Source organism: Thermobia domestica, chromosome 3, assembly GCF_964235325.1.
Source record: "Thermobia domestica chromosome 3, izTheDome1.hap1.1, whole genome shotgun sequence".
In the NCBI taxonomy this organism is placed as follows: Eukaryota; Metazoa; Arthropoda; class Insecta; order Zygentoma; family Lepismatidae; genus Thermobia; species Thermobia domestica.
This window is the reverse complement of record NC_137456.1, coordinates 11,791,972-11,804,585: the sequence shown is the minus strand read 5'-3', so window position 1 is coordinate 11,804,585 and position 12,614 is coordinate 11,791,972. Positions and strand designations below refer to the sequence as shown.

Genomic DNA, 12,614 nt, shown 5'->3' with positions numbered 1-12,614 from the left:
AAGAAATTGCCCAATAATTTTGAGATATAAAAGGAGTTCCTATAAATAAACCCCACCAAAGTTGGAATTTTTTATTTCTGTTAATTTATAAAGGTAAGCAAGAAAGTTCTGTCGCTTTTGTGGAGGTCTGTGTTCAATAGGACCTCCCACCGTGAGTTGAATGCGAATGAGGATAAGACGAAGGTCAGCTGTTGTTCTGCGTATGTGCCGCATACTACCTGGTTATGGTAGTTCAGTTACATTGTGAACTTGCGTAAGAACAGAGTGAATGAGACCTCCACAGAGCGTCATAAGGGCGTGTATGCAATACGAGTTCAAAGTGGGGACAAAGGCAGCTGCAGCGGAGCGGAATTCTACCGACTTTCTTTTTTTTTCCTATCTCAACTATCTGAAAGATAAGATTTTGTATCCCAAGAAAACGCCCATTTAAATAGCATAGGAATTTCTTCATCCCCTTTCGACCCCTGAAAAATTAAAAAAAAAAATCACTTTTGGCAATTTTTCACGGTTAGTTCTCAAAGCCTACAATCATGCCAAATTTCATCATTCTAATCATACCGGAAGTGCCTAAACATTTTAGGGTGTAGAAGACGTCCCACATAAATAACATGCGAAAGATTTTTTCAGTTCTCCATAAAACCAATCTGCGGTTGCAAATTTTCATTTCTGATGATTCACTTAGGTAAAGCTAACGAAAACGTAGAAGCATACCGAATTTCAAGCTTTTATTCCAATTCAAAGTACCTAAAACATGATATTATACGTCAAAAAAAGGTCCATTTAAATAACATGGGGAAATTCTTGATTCCCTCTTTAGAACCCCTAAAAATATTCACTTCTGGCATTTTTCTGTGGGTTTGTCCCGAAAAGCCACAATCATATCAAATTTAATCATTGTAGCCCTACAGGAAGTTCTCAATAATTTGAGGGTGTAAAAGATGTCGCATATAACTAACATGGAAAAGATTTTTCAGTTCCCTATAAAACCACTCTAAAGTTGGAATTTTTTACTTTTGGCAATTTTTCTGTCGGTTAGTCCTGGAAGGCTACAATCATGCCAAATTTCATCATTCTAATCTTGCCGGAAGTGCCTAAACATTTTGGGGTATAGAAGACGTCCCATATAAACAACATTGGAAAGATTTTTCAGTTCCCCATAAAACCACTTTACGGTTAGAAATTTTCATTTCTGATGATTCACTTAGGTAAAGCTAACGAAAACGTAGAAGCATACCGAATTTGAAAGTTTTTATTCCAATTCTAAGTACCTAAAACATAAGATTATAGGTCCAGAAAAAGTCTCATTTAAATAACATGGGGAAATTCTTCATCCCCTCTTTAGACCCCCTAAAAATTAAAAATATTCCCTTTTGGCAATTTTCCTGTGGGTTTGTCCCGAAAAGCTATAATCATGTCAAATTTAATCATTGTAGCCGTGCAGGAAGTGCTCAATAATTTGAGGGTGTAAAAGGTGTCCCATATAAATAACATGGGGAAGATTTTTCAGTTCCCTATAAAACCACTCTAAAGTTGGAATTTTTTACTTTTGGCAATTTTTCTGTCGGTTAGTCCTGGAAGGCTACAATCATGCCAAATTTCATCATTCTAATCTTGCCGAAAGTGCCTAAACATTTTGGGGTATAGAAGACGTCCTATATAAATAACATTGGAAAGATTTTTCAGTTCCCCATGAAACCACTTTACGTTTAGAAATTTTCATTTCTGATGATTCACTTAGGTAAAGCTAACGAAAACGTACAAGCATACCGAATTTGAAGTTTTTATTCCAATTCTAAGTACCTAAAACATAAGATTATAGGTCCAGAAAAAGTCTCATTTAAATAACATGGGGAAATTCTTCATCCCCTTTTTGACCCTCTAAAAATTAAAAATATTCCCTTTTGGCAATTTTCCTGTGGGTTTGTCCCGAAAAGCTATAATCTTGTCAAATTTAATCATTGTAGCCCTGCAGGAAGTGCTCAATAATTTGAGGGTGTAAAAGGTGTCCCATGTAAATAACATGGGAAAGATTTTTCAGTTCCCTATAAAACCACTCTAAAGTTGGAAATTTTTACTTTTGGCAATTTTTCTGTCGGTTAGTCCTGGAAGGCTACAATCATGCCAAATTTCATCATTCTAATCTTGCCGGAAGTGCCTAAACATTTTGGGGTATAGAAGACGTCCTATATAAATAACATTGGAAAGATTTTTCAGTTCCCCATGAAACCACTTTACGTTTAGAAATTTTCATTTCTGATGATTCACTTAGGTAAAGCTAACGAAAACGTACAAGCATACCGAATTTGAAGTTTTTATTCCAATTCTAAGTACCTAAAACATGAGATTATAGGTCCAGAAAAAGTCTCATTTAAATAACATGGGGAAATTCTTCATTCCCTCTTTAGACCCCCTAAAAATTAAAAATATTCCCTTTTGGCAATTTTCCTGTGGGTTTGTCCCGAAAAGCTATAATCATGTCAAATTTAATCATTGTAGCCCTGCAGATAGTGCTCAATAATTTGAGGGTGTAAAAGGTGTCCCATATAAATAACATGGGGAAGATTTTTCAGTTCTCTATAAAACCACTCTAAGGTCGGAATTTTTTACTTGTACTGATTTACTTAGGTAGTGCTAACGAAAATGTGTATGCATACCGAATTTCAAGTTTCTATTCCAATTCTAAGTACCTAAAACATGAGATTATAAGTCCAAAAAAAGGTCCATTTAAATAACATGGGGAAATTTTTCATCCCCTCTTTAGACCCCCTAAAAATAAAAAATATTCACTTTTGACAATTTTCCTTTGGGTTAGTTCCGGAAAGCTACAATCATGCCAAATTTAATCATTGTAGGCCTACAGGAAGTGCTCAATAATTTATGTCAGCTCATGTAGTTTTGTATATAGTTAGGATATATGCAACAGTTCCGTATTCTTTCGCGAAATAAGTAGGCTCAAATCTGCTGCCATCTATGTTCACATTTATGCTTTATACATAAATACTACAATTCGTTATTCCTCATAGTTACCGAAATATGAGGAAATAAAGAGCGATATTATAGGTACGTGGGACTAGAGTACTACAGTACTAGACGGAACAATTAAAAAAATAATTAAGTTTGTCCTTTATTCAAGCTGAATGCTAACAAGACACTAACAACGCGAACACTACCTTATCGCCGAAAGTAAGGAGGTCAGCGTCACGTGGATTTTGAGAACAACTGAAAATCGAACGCGCGCTGGCTTTTTACTTCAATCTAAAGAAAAGCGTCTCGCAAGCGAAGCGTGGGTTGCCCGCACTACGGCTTGCGCTAAGCAGAAATAAGCTTTTGTGTATAAGCCAAAGCGAAATAAAATCAAATAAAAGCGATAGGCAAGCTTGCGGCAAGCAAACATGCTGTCTGGGATGCTGTTGAACCACGACCCACTGACCCACTCAGAAAACTTGACCCACTTGACCCACTGACCCACCGACCCATTGACCCACTCCATCTCTGGTCTCTTATAGACTCGGTGCTGAAAGGAACGATAAACTTCAATCGAATCATACATCTTGATCCTAAGTTGACATGTATCGTCATCCACAGTGTTAGCTCGGCGTTAAGCCACGGTAACGAATTGTTTGCATTGACCGTTCGACGAATCTGATAAATGCTAGACTTGCGGCATTCTTTTATTAACCATAATCACATATGACTCGGGATACATTGGGCACGTGAACATAGTTGGTGGTTTATTAGGTAGCGGACGTCGCGCTTTGGAAGAAGTCCGGCTTCAAGCTATTGTCGAGGGTGTAGAGATGCAAAAAAGCCGGCTTTTTGGGGGAAAGACCATCGATTCAACCTAATAAACCACCAACTATGTTCACGTGCCCATTGTATCCCGAGTCATATGTGATTATGGTCAATAAAAGAATGCCGCAAGTTTAGCATTTATCAGATTCGTCGAACGGTCAATGTAAACAATTCGTTACCGTGGCTTAACGCCGAGCTAACACTGTGGATGACGATACATGTCAACTTAGGATCAAGATGTATGATTCGATTGAAGTTTATCGATCCTTTCAGCACCGAGTCTATAAGAGACAATCACCTACAGCTTAATGTGTTGGGTCCGATCCACATGAGCTCCTATTTTCATGATTTTTCTATTTAAATAGCTTTACTATAGTATACTCTAAAGTTAAATAAGATTTCATGACCTAAATGCCATATTTCGCTCTGGAATTCACCATCATAATGGATGGAGTACACGTTTTATAAATTAAAGTAAACAAACTACGTAGTATTTGAGGGCAATTTTAGAGACTATTTTTAACTTTATTTTAACTTTTGAGTTATCGGCTTTTTCTTCTCTAGATCATTTCTTTTTAGTCATCCCTGTTTCATTTCTTAGAGCTAAGTACTCTAGCTTCTAGCACATAATTAAACTTATGTTTTTCAATATATTCATCAGAGCGTACGTTTTTCAATATATCTGTCAGACCGTACTTCCACATTTCTGTTATACTGTAGCTGTGCAATGATTTAGCAATAATCTTCCGAATACAACCTTGAATACCATTTGATAGGAATAATCAGTAGTACATTTAGAAAGGTTTTTGGAAGGGGTTTCTCTGATTAATGTTTGTTTTATCTAAAAATCCTTAATTTTTATTTGGGAGGAGCTTGAAGTTTATGAGTACAGGCATACTAAATATTTCGTTTCGTTTGTATATTTAGCAATAATGTTCCGGATACAACCTTGAAGACCATTATATACTGATAATCAGTGACGGATTTAGAAAAGAATTTTGGGAGGGGTTTTTCTTATTAATGTTTAGTTTTTCTAAAAATTCCTAATTTTTTATTTCAGGACAGCTTGAAGTTTATGAGTAAAGGCATAACTAATATTTAGTTTGTTCTAGAAGTTCCGCAATTTCGGGGTACACGCTTCAATCCGAAAGACATCCCCACCCTAACCCCCTTCGCAAATCCGACACCACTGGTAGTTAGTAATAATAACGATTTGAAAACAATAAGAAGGGAAGTCGGCCAGGACTCATAGTCCACGCACTATCCCTACACTCACAGATGGAATTAAGAAAAACTTTAGTCAAAATGGTCAAATGCGGGGTTGAATCCCAGACTTCCCGATAGAAGCACAAAAGCTAATCACTCCTTCATCTTTATTGTGCAGTTGAGCTTAAAGTATTCTCTCTCTCTATGGCTTATGGAATTCGAAGGTTCAATACCGCGTTCACAAAAGCTCTCCATTGACTTCTATCCTTACCCAATTCGATCCAATTTCTAATCTGTATTCCTATTTTTGCGAGATCCATCTTAATATTGTCCTCCAATCTGCGCCTAGGTCTTGCTAATGGATGTTTTCCGGTTGGATTTCCAGTTAAAACTTTGAAAGCGTTTCTACTTTCTTCCATTCTGACTACCTGACCTGCCCACCTGAGCCTCCTAGACTTGATCCTAACGATGTTTGGTAAACCGTATAAGTTATGCAGTTCTTCGTTATGAAGTTTTCGCCATTCCCAATTCCCGTTCCTCTAGGGTCCAAATATTCCTCTCAGGATTTTATTCTCAAATATTTGCACTCTGCGTTCTTCCCTCAGCGTAAGCGATCATATTTCACAATCATAAAGCACAACGGGCATGATTATCATTTTATATGTTTTAAGCTTTAAATTCCTTGACAGAATTCGCGACGACAAAAGATTTTGAGCTGGATAATAACACGAATTTCCTGATTTCAGTCGACATTTAATTTATTCGTGGATACGATTTTGGTCTGGTAATATTGGTCCTAGATATTTGAAAGTACCCACTTTGTCAAAAGTATTATTTGATATTTTAACGCATTCGTAATTTGCCGCATTGCGATCCTGGTGAACTTCCATGTATTTAGTTTTCTCTACATTTACTTCTAAATCAATGTCGCTGCAAGCGTTTAATAAGGCCTCTGCATTTCTTTCGATTGGTCTTCTATCAGATTTACATCATCAGCGTACGCATAACCTGGTGAACACCTTACAGCTCTAGGCCCTGGTTGCTATCTTTGATTTTCCTTATAGCGTACTCCGGAACAAAGCTGAATAATAATGGCGATAACGCATCTCCTTTTTTCAGGACATTCTCGAAGTGAAAGCTCGCATTTTTCTTTTTTGGACTTTACTCTGGGATTCATTTAAACACATTTTAATTAATCTAACTAGCTTTTCCGGTATTCCAAATTCTGTAACAATGTTGTACCATGTTTCCCTATTAACCGAGTCGTAAGCCTTTTTAGAATCAATAAACAGTTGATGTACTGGATAATATATTCCCATCAGGGGCCGTGCCGTGGAAAATCAGCGCCCGGGGCGAGAGTATACGACGGCGGTCCCAAACATATATTCCAAGCAATTTTTCCTATCTTTAGTTCATTTTTTCTCCCGAATTTTTCGCCCCCTTACTTCGGCGCCCGGGGCCGTAGCCCCGCTCGCCCCCCTCCTACGGCATGGCCCTGATTCCCATTTCTTTTCGAGTATTTGTCGAATGGTAAATACCTAGTTGATGGTTGATCGATTTCGCCTAAATCCACACTGATAATCTCCAATAATTTCATCTGTGTATAGGATCAATCTTGTTAATAGAATGTTAAAAGAAATGCATCGATAATTATTATAATCAGTTTTGTCGTCTTTCTTGCGAATTGGAACAGTGATTGATTCTTCCACTCCTTTTAAATGTATTCCATAGTTTTTCTTTTCTGTATATTTTTTTTTTAAAAGTTTCGTAACGATATGTTGAATTTTCTTGTTAAACATTCAGAAACCTTCAGGACTGGGTAAACCGTGATGGTGGTTATACGAGGGTCACTCGGAAAGTAAAGAACGTTTTTGTATAAACACTTTAATAACTGATATACAAAGGCGAAATTTGTGTTACATACTATGTGATACTTAAGTTACTTTTCGACATAGTCGCCGTGTAAATTTAAACACTTGTCATACCGTGGTACAAGTTTTTCTATGCCTTCGGCATACACAGTTGCCGCCAAACTGTTGAACCAATCACTAACAGCTTCCTTAAGTTCATCATCACTGCCGTAGTGGCTTCCACCCAAAAAGTCTTTCAACTTTGGGGATAGGTGGAAGTCACTGGGGGCTAAGTCTGGACTATAGGGTGGATGCTCCCAAACTTCCCACTTAAACTGCTGAAGCAAGTCTCTCGTCAATGCCGCGGAGTGAGGACGGGCATTGTCGTGGAGGAGGATGACGCCGCTGGTCAGCAATCAGCGCCTTTTGTTTTGAATCGCGCGGCGAAGTCGACGTAACGTCTGACAGTAGGCAGCTGCATTTATGGTCTCACCTCTCTGCATGTAGTCAACGAGCAAAAAACCCTTACGATCCCAAAAGACCGTAGCCATAATTTTTCTGGTGCTCAAAATTTGTTTGGCTTTTTTCGGCTTTTTCGGAGAATTTGAATGGTGCCATTCCATGGATTGGCGCTTTGTTTCTGGAGTGATGTGCGAAATCCACGTCTCATCTCCAATAACAATACGATTTAAAAGTTCATTGCCATCCTTATGGTAACGGCTGAGAAAAGTCAATGCGGCTCCCATTCGCTTGGTTTTGTGTTCCTCCGATAACAGTCGAGGCACCCACCTTGCACTAATTTTTTTGTAACCAAGTTCACCACTGACAATTTCGTACAACACAGTTCTTGAAATTTCAGGAAAGAATTCGTGCAGCCCATCAATAGTGAATCGCCTATCCTCTTGAATTTTCCGCTCAATTCTTCCTTTGAGTTCGTCAGTCACAACAGAAGGCCGGCCCGAGCGTTCCTCATCGTGCACATTCGTCCGTCCGTCATTAAACATATGAACTTATGAACTGATGCTTCATTCATTACATTTCCATACACCTCAGTGATTTGTCTATAAATTTCTATCGGACGCACTTTTCTTGCATTCAAAAATCTTATCACACCACGAACCTCACACTTGGAGGGATCAGTAATTGTATCGCACATTTTATAGTCGCACAGCGAAGCAATAACGGACCGTAGCGGATCGCAGCTGGTGCCAGACTGAGGCTAAAGCATGCCCAGGTCAATAACCCAGCGGCAGCGGGGGTGGGGGAACACGCGCACTCGCTAGCGCAAAACGTTCTTTACTTTCCGAATGACCCTCGTATATTCTAGATCCTAGGAAACCACACGATCAGATGAACAGTCTATTATGCATATGATCCATGAACATAAAATTCGGTAATTTTCCAGTTCTGAACAAGCTTAAGGAACAGTCAGTGCATTACAGAATTCGGAACTTTACCGATTTTGTAGATCCGAAGCACCTGATAGGTGGTAACAGATTATTACGTATGTGATCAATTAATGAAAAAATCGTTCGAAATATTCGGACAATGTATATGAAAGTTAAAACTTAACTGAAGAATTTTAAGAATGTACAGAACCACTCAAAACGAAGCTCTTGATGTGCAGCTTTTAAGATTATCGTATAAATGTATTTCTCTCATGTTTTAATTTTTTGTTTCAAAAAGAGGTGTGTGATATTTTGAAATAAAAATACTGCATACAAGTTTGCTAGTTATTTATGTATCTTTTTTTTTTAAAAAAAGTACTTACTTTTGTACATATATAGGAGGTTAAAAAATTATTATATATATTGGTTAATCCTTTGGAATGCATAATGTAAATATGTTAAGATTTTTTTTTAATCTTTTCGAAATTCATGGTTTATTTTAGAGGTTTTGTATTATTATCAGCAACAACCACTAATTAAATGAGTTTTGTGTTGTAGAGAAGCGAAACAAAGTCTTCTTTATCAATTTAAAGCAAAATTTTGAAGAAAAAAAAAGACCAAAATTTCCCAAGCAAAAAATCGAAGCAGAAAAAACCGAGCTTTTTTTTAAAAAAAAGCCGGTTTTTTTTCCGAGCCCTTGCATCTCTACGAGGGTGATAATAGCCCCATGGCAGGGGTGATTGTGTGGAGCACTGTTGGATACAACACTCAGTCTCGATTGCGACGTATTGAGGACAAGTTCAACAGTGAAATTTAAAAAAATGTCTCAGAGGACTAAATCATGCCCTTTATTGAAACAATGACGTATGACATGTTTCAGTAGGCCAATACACGGCCACATGTGTTCCGGCTTAGTTGTTTGGTTGCATTTGTTTAACATCTTTTCCAGCACTAGGGTTACATGAGGCATGGATCTACAGCTGTATGTGCGATCCGAACTAGGGTATGATTCGAACCACATGATCTTGCACACAGAATTTTCCGGGAGGTCATATATAGTGCTGTTAAAATTATTCTAATGATTATTCGTATCCAAATAATCTTTCGAATAACGAATATTTGAAGAACCCATTATTCGAAGATTTGAGTAATGAATCATTCAAATTTTAACAGCAGTAATTATATACCTTTCATTCAGATAGCTCCGAACATGTTTTAGAATAACAATGCTTGGCCACATGAATTCCGGATTGGTTAGTTGGATTTGCGTTTTGTGTCTCTAAGCACTAAGGTTATATGAGGCATGGATCTACATACGGGCGTGAGATAAGAACCACATGACCTCTGGAAATTATAAATTCCGGGAGTTCAAATCCTTCATTCACCTATCTTTCGATGTCATGTTTCAGCAGGACAACGCTCGGCAGTTTGAATTCCGAAATATTAGAGTCAGATACGTACGCAAGGGGTGGGTTGTTGGGGTCCGTATCCCCCAAAATTTCGACTTTTGTCTAACTTAGCCTAATTTTAGGGGCAATATTAGAAATTTTGATATAAAATACCCTTATATTGAGTTTGGACCCCCCCCTGAAATAAATTCCTGCGTACGCTACTGATTGGAGCCTTCTTTGGAATAATGACTACTTCACTTTCTTTGCCACACACGGTCGTTTGATATATCACCAATCGAACATGTGTATGTATATGGTTGTTGATTACCTTGTTTGTAACTGTCCTCCAACATACAGTGTCGTCTTCTGTACTCACATGGAAACAGTATGTAGACAATTCCTCAGAATTACCTCATACAACTACTGTCTTCTTTAATGTGACTATGTACATATAGAGGATTTGTCTGATTGCATCAGATGTTCATTTCGCGCTATGGTAATTTGTCAAGGTTAAAGATAATTACTTCGTTGTACTATATAAATAATTTATTTTTTTGTTTCAATATCGTTCCATTCACACGTATAATTCTAGGTGTTGGTAGTATATTCTCATATAAGTGTACATTTAATGGAATTCGTTTCTCAGGAATTGTAGCCATGTATTCTGGAAATTCAGAAGAAAATTGTGTAAATGTTGTTAAGTCATTATTCTAATTAAAAAATTATTACTATATATAAATAAAACTTTACTTATCGTGTAACTTTCTCTCAGTCTAAAATGGCAAAACAAATTTCATTTACGTCACTTTCTCATGTATAGTACTTCCGTTTCAGAGAAGTACCGTGCTCCTCAAAAAGAGTTCGCATATACTGTAACTTCCTCAGTTTCATTAATAACTCAGTTTTCCTCATATATTATTGCTTCGTTGTGCTTTCTTTAACAAAGCAGTGTAGTAATGTATAAACGTTCATGATTTTTGAGAAAAATAATGCAAAACAAAAAAAAATATAAGCAAAAAACATTTGTTATGAAACCTTAGTCAGTCAAATAATTACGCGAAGAATATTCCAGGGGAAATTAGAGGGAAAATGACACGACACACTGCACAGATATTCGGAACACACACAAAAATATATGTGAAGTGTAAAGAAGATTATATCAAACTGCATATTTCTGCGATCAACATAGAATTCACACTTCATCTACAGTTCCAATATGCAAAATCAATCCATATCTTTAGTTGAAATTACTGAAAGAAATAGAAAATGTCTATTTAAAACCCAAGTGTGAACATGCGCTTGGAGCGATTCTATTAGCAATATTACAACACACTCTCTTCTAAGTTGCCTCCGTAATCAAGCAGGTTTAGTCAGACTGTTGGAATTATAGCAATCGAGCATCGGCAGTTCGAGTCTGAAAGTTTTATTATTATTATTATTAATAATAATAATAATAATAATAATAATAATAATAATAATAATAATAATAATAATAATAATAATAATAATAATAATAATAATAATAATAATAATAATATAGAGAAACTTCTTTTTAAAATATAAATGGCTACTTTGAAGTGCTTGAAGAATCAAAATCAGATGAACTGTCACGTTTCAAAGCTCAGTCACATTTATTCGACATCTCCATCATTTATATACGAAAACCCTAAAATGAGGAACGTTAACACCATTATAATGAGAACAGATTTCTGAGTTGAATACTTAAAATCACACGTTCAAAATGATAATTATTCATGTTCCCTGATGCCTACTCCTATATACAGGTATACAGATTTTATACATACATACATATATATATATATATATATATATATATATATATATATATATATATATATATATATATATATATATATATATATATATATATATATATATATATATATATATATACAGATAGAGAGAGAGAGAGAATATAAATTGCCTATACTTGCATTTTCATTAAAAAAAATACTCTAAATCATAATCTAAATATTTAATATATCAATTTACAGTTATATAGAAAATAAAGCTAGTTATATACAAAATATATAGTGCTTAAAATCAAATTAAATCGAAATTCCAGTACTCTGTAACACCTTACTTTTCTTATTTATTTACATCGAATGATTACTTGTTGTGTATTGTAAGGATCTCCAGATCACGACAAAAGCACACGTCAACACAACACGTGTCATTGATTATAAACAGCCTAGCAGACGAGAAGTCGACACGAAAGACACCGAGGAACGCCGAAAGAAGACGGACCTCACGGAAGGACCCAAAGAGGATGGATAGAAGCCTTACCACCGAGGGACCCAGCATCCTGTTCTGTACATCCTGTTCTGTTAGATCATTGTGGTGGCTTACAGAGACAACACAGGGGTGACCAAAGGGTGCTAGTGGCCCCCATCCAAGTTAAAGAAATTCTGGCAGCCATAAAAAAGAAGAAAAACACAGCTCCCGGCTCTGATCAGATTCAAGCAATTCATATCAAGAAAGCACCACCTGCATTTCATGAAGCTCTCGCTCGACTCTTCACTGCCATAAAACGCACAGGACACGTGCCATTTGCCTGGAAAACTGCCCAACTAATTCTTATCCCCAAGCCTGGAAAAGATGCGAAGAAGTCTGAAAATAACAGACCAATTTCATTAACTAACACCTTCTCCAAAATCATAGAAAAAATTCTAGTTACCAGACTCCATCACTACTTCCAACAAAGCCTACAACTTTCAAACCAGCAGGCAGGCTTCCTACCAGGACACTCCACAGTAGACCAACTAGTGAGACTAAAAAATGACATTAACGAAGCCACACTAAACAAGAAGAGGGTCGGGGCCATCTTCATGGACCTTACCTCCGCCTTCGACACCGTGTGGCACGACGGCCTGCTCGTTAAACTCACAGATCTAGATATACCCAACACCACAGTATGCTGGATGCACAACTTTCTACGGGGCAGAAGTACGCGTGTGCTAGTGAAT

The 12,614-nt window shown here is 36.8% G+C and overlaps 1 pseudogene across 1 annotated transcript in view; it reads right to left on the bottom strand.

The window, feature by feature from the left end:
• LOC145681384 (glucose dehydrogenase [FAD, quinone] pseudogene) overlaps window positions 1-12,393 on the bottom strand; it is a 67,254-nt pseudogene extending 54,861 nt beyond the window's left edge. Inside the window, exon 1 of the transcript XR_014130764.1 lies at window positions 12,326-12,393. The product of XR_014130764.1 is annotated as a glucose dehydrogenase [FAD, quinone] pseudogene (transcript). The remainder of the gene's footprint in view (window positions 1-12,325) is intronic.
• Between the last annotated feature and the right edge of the window lie 221 nt (window positions 12,394-12,614).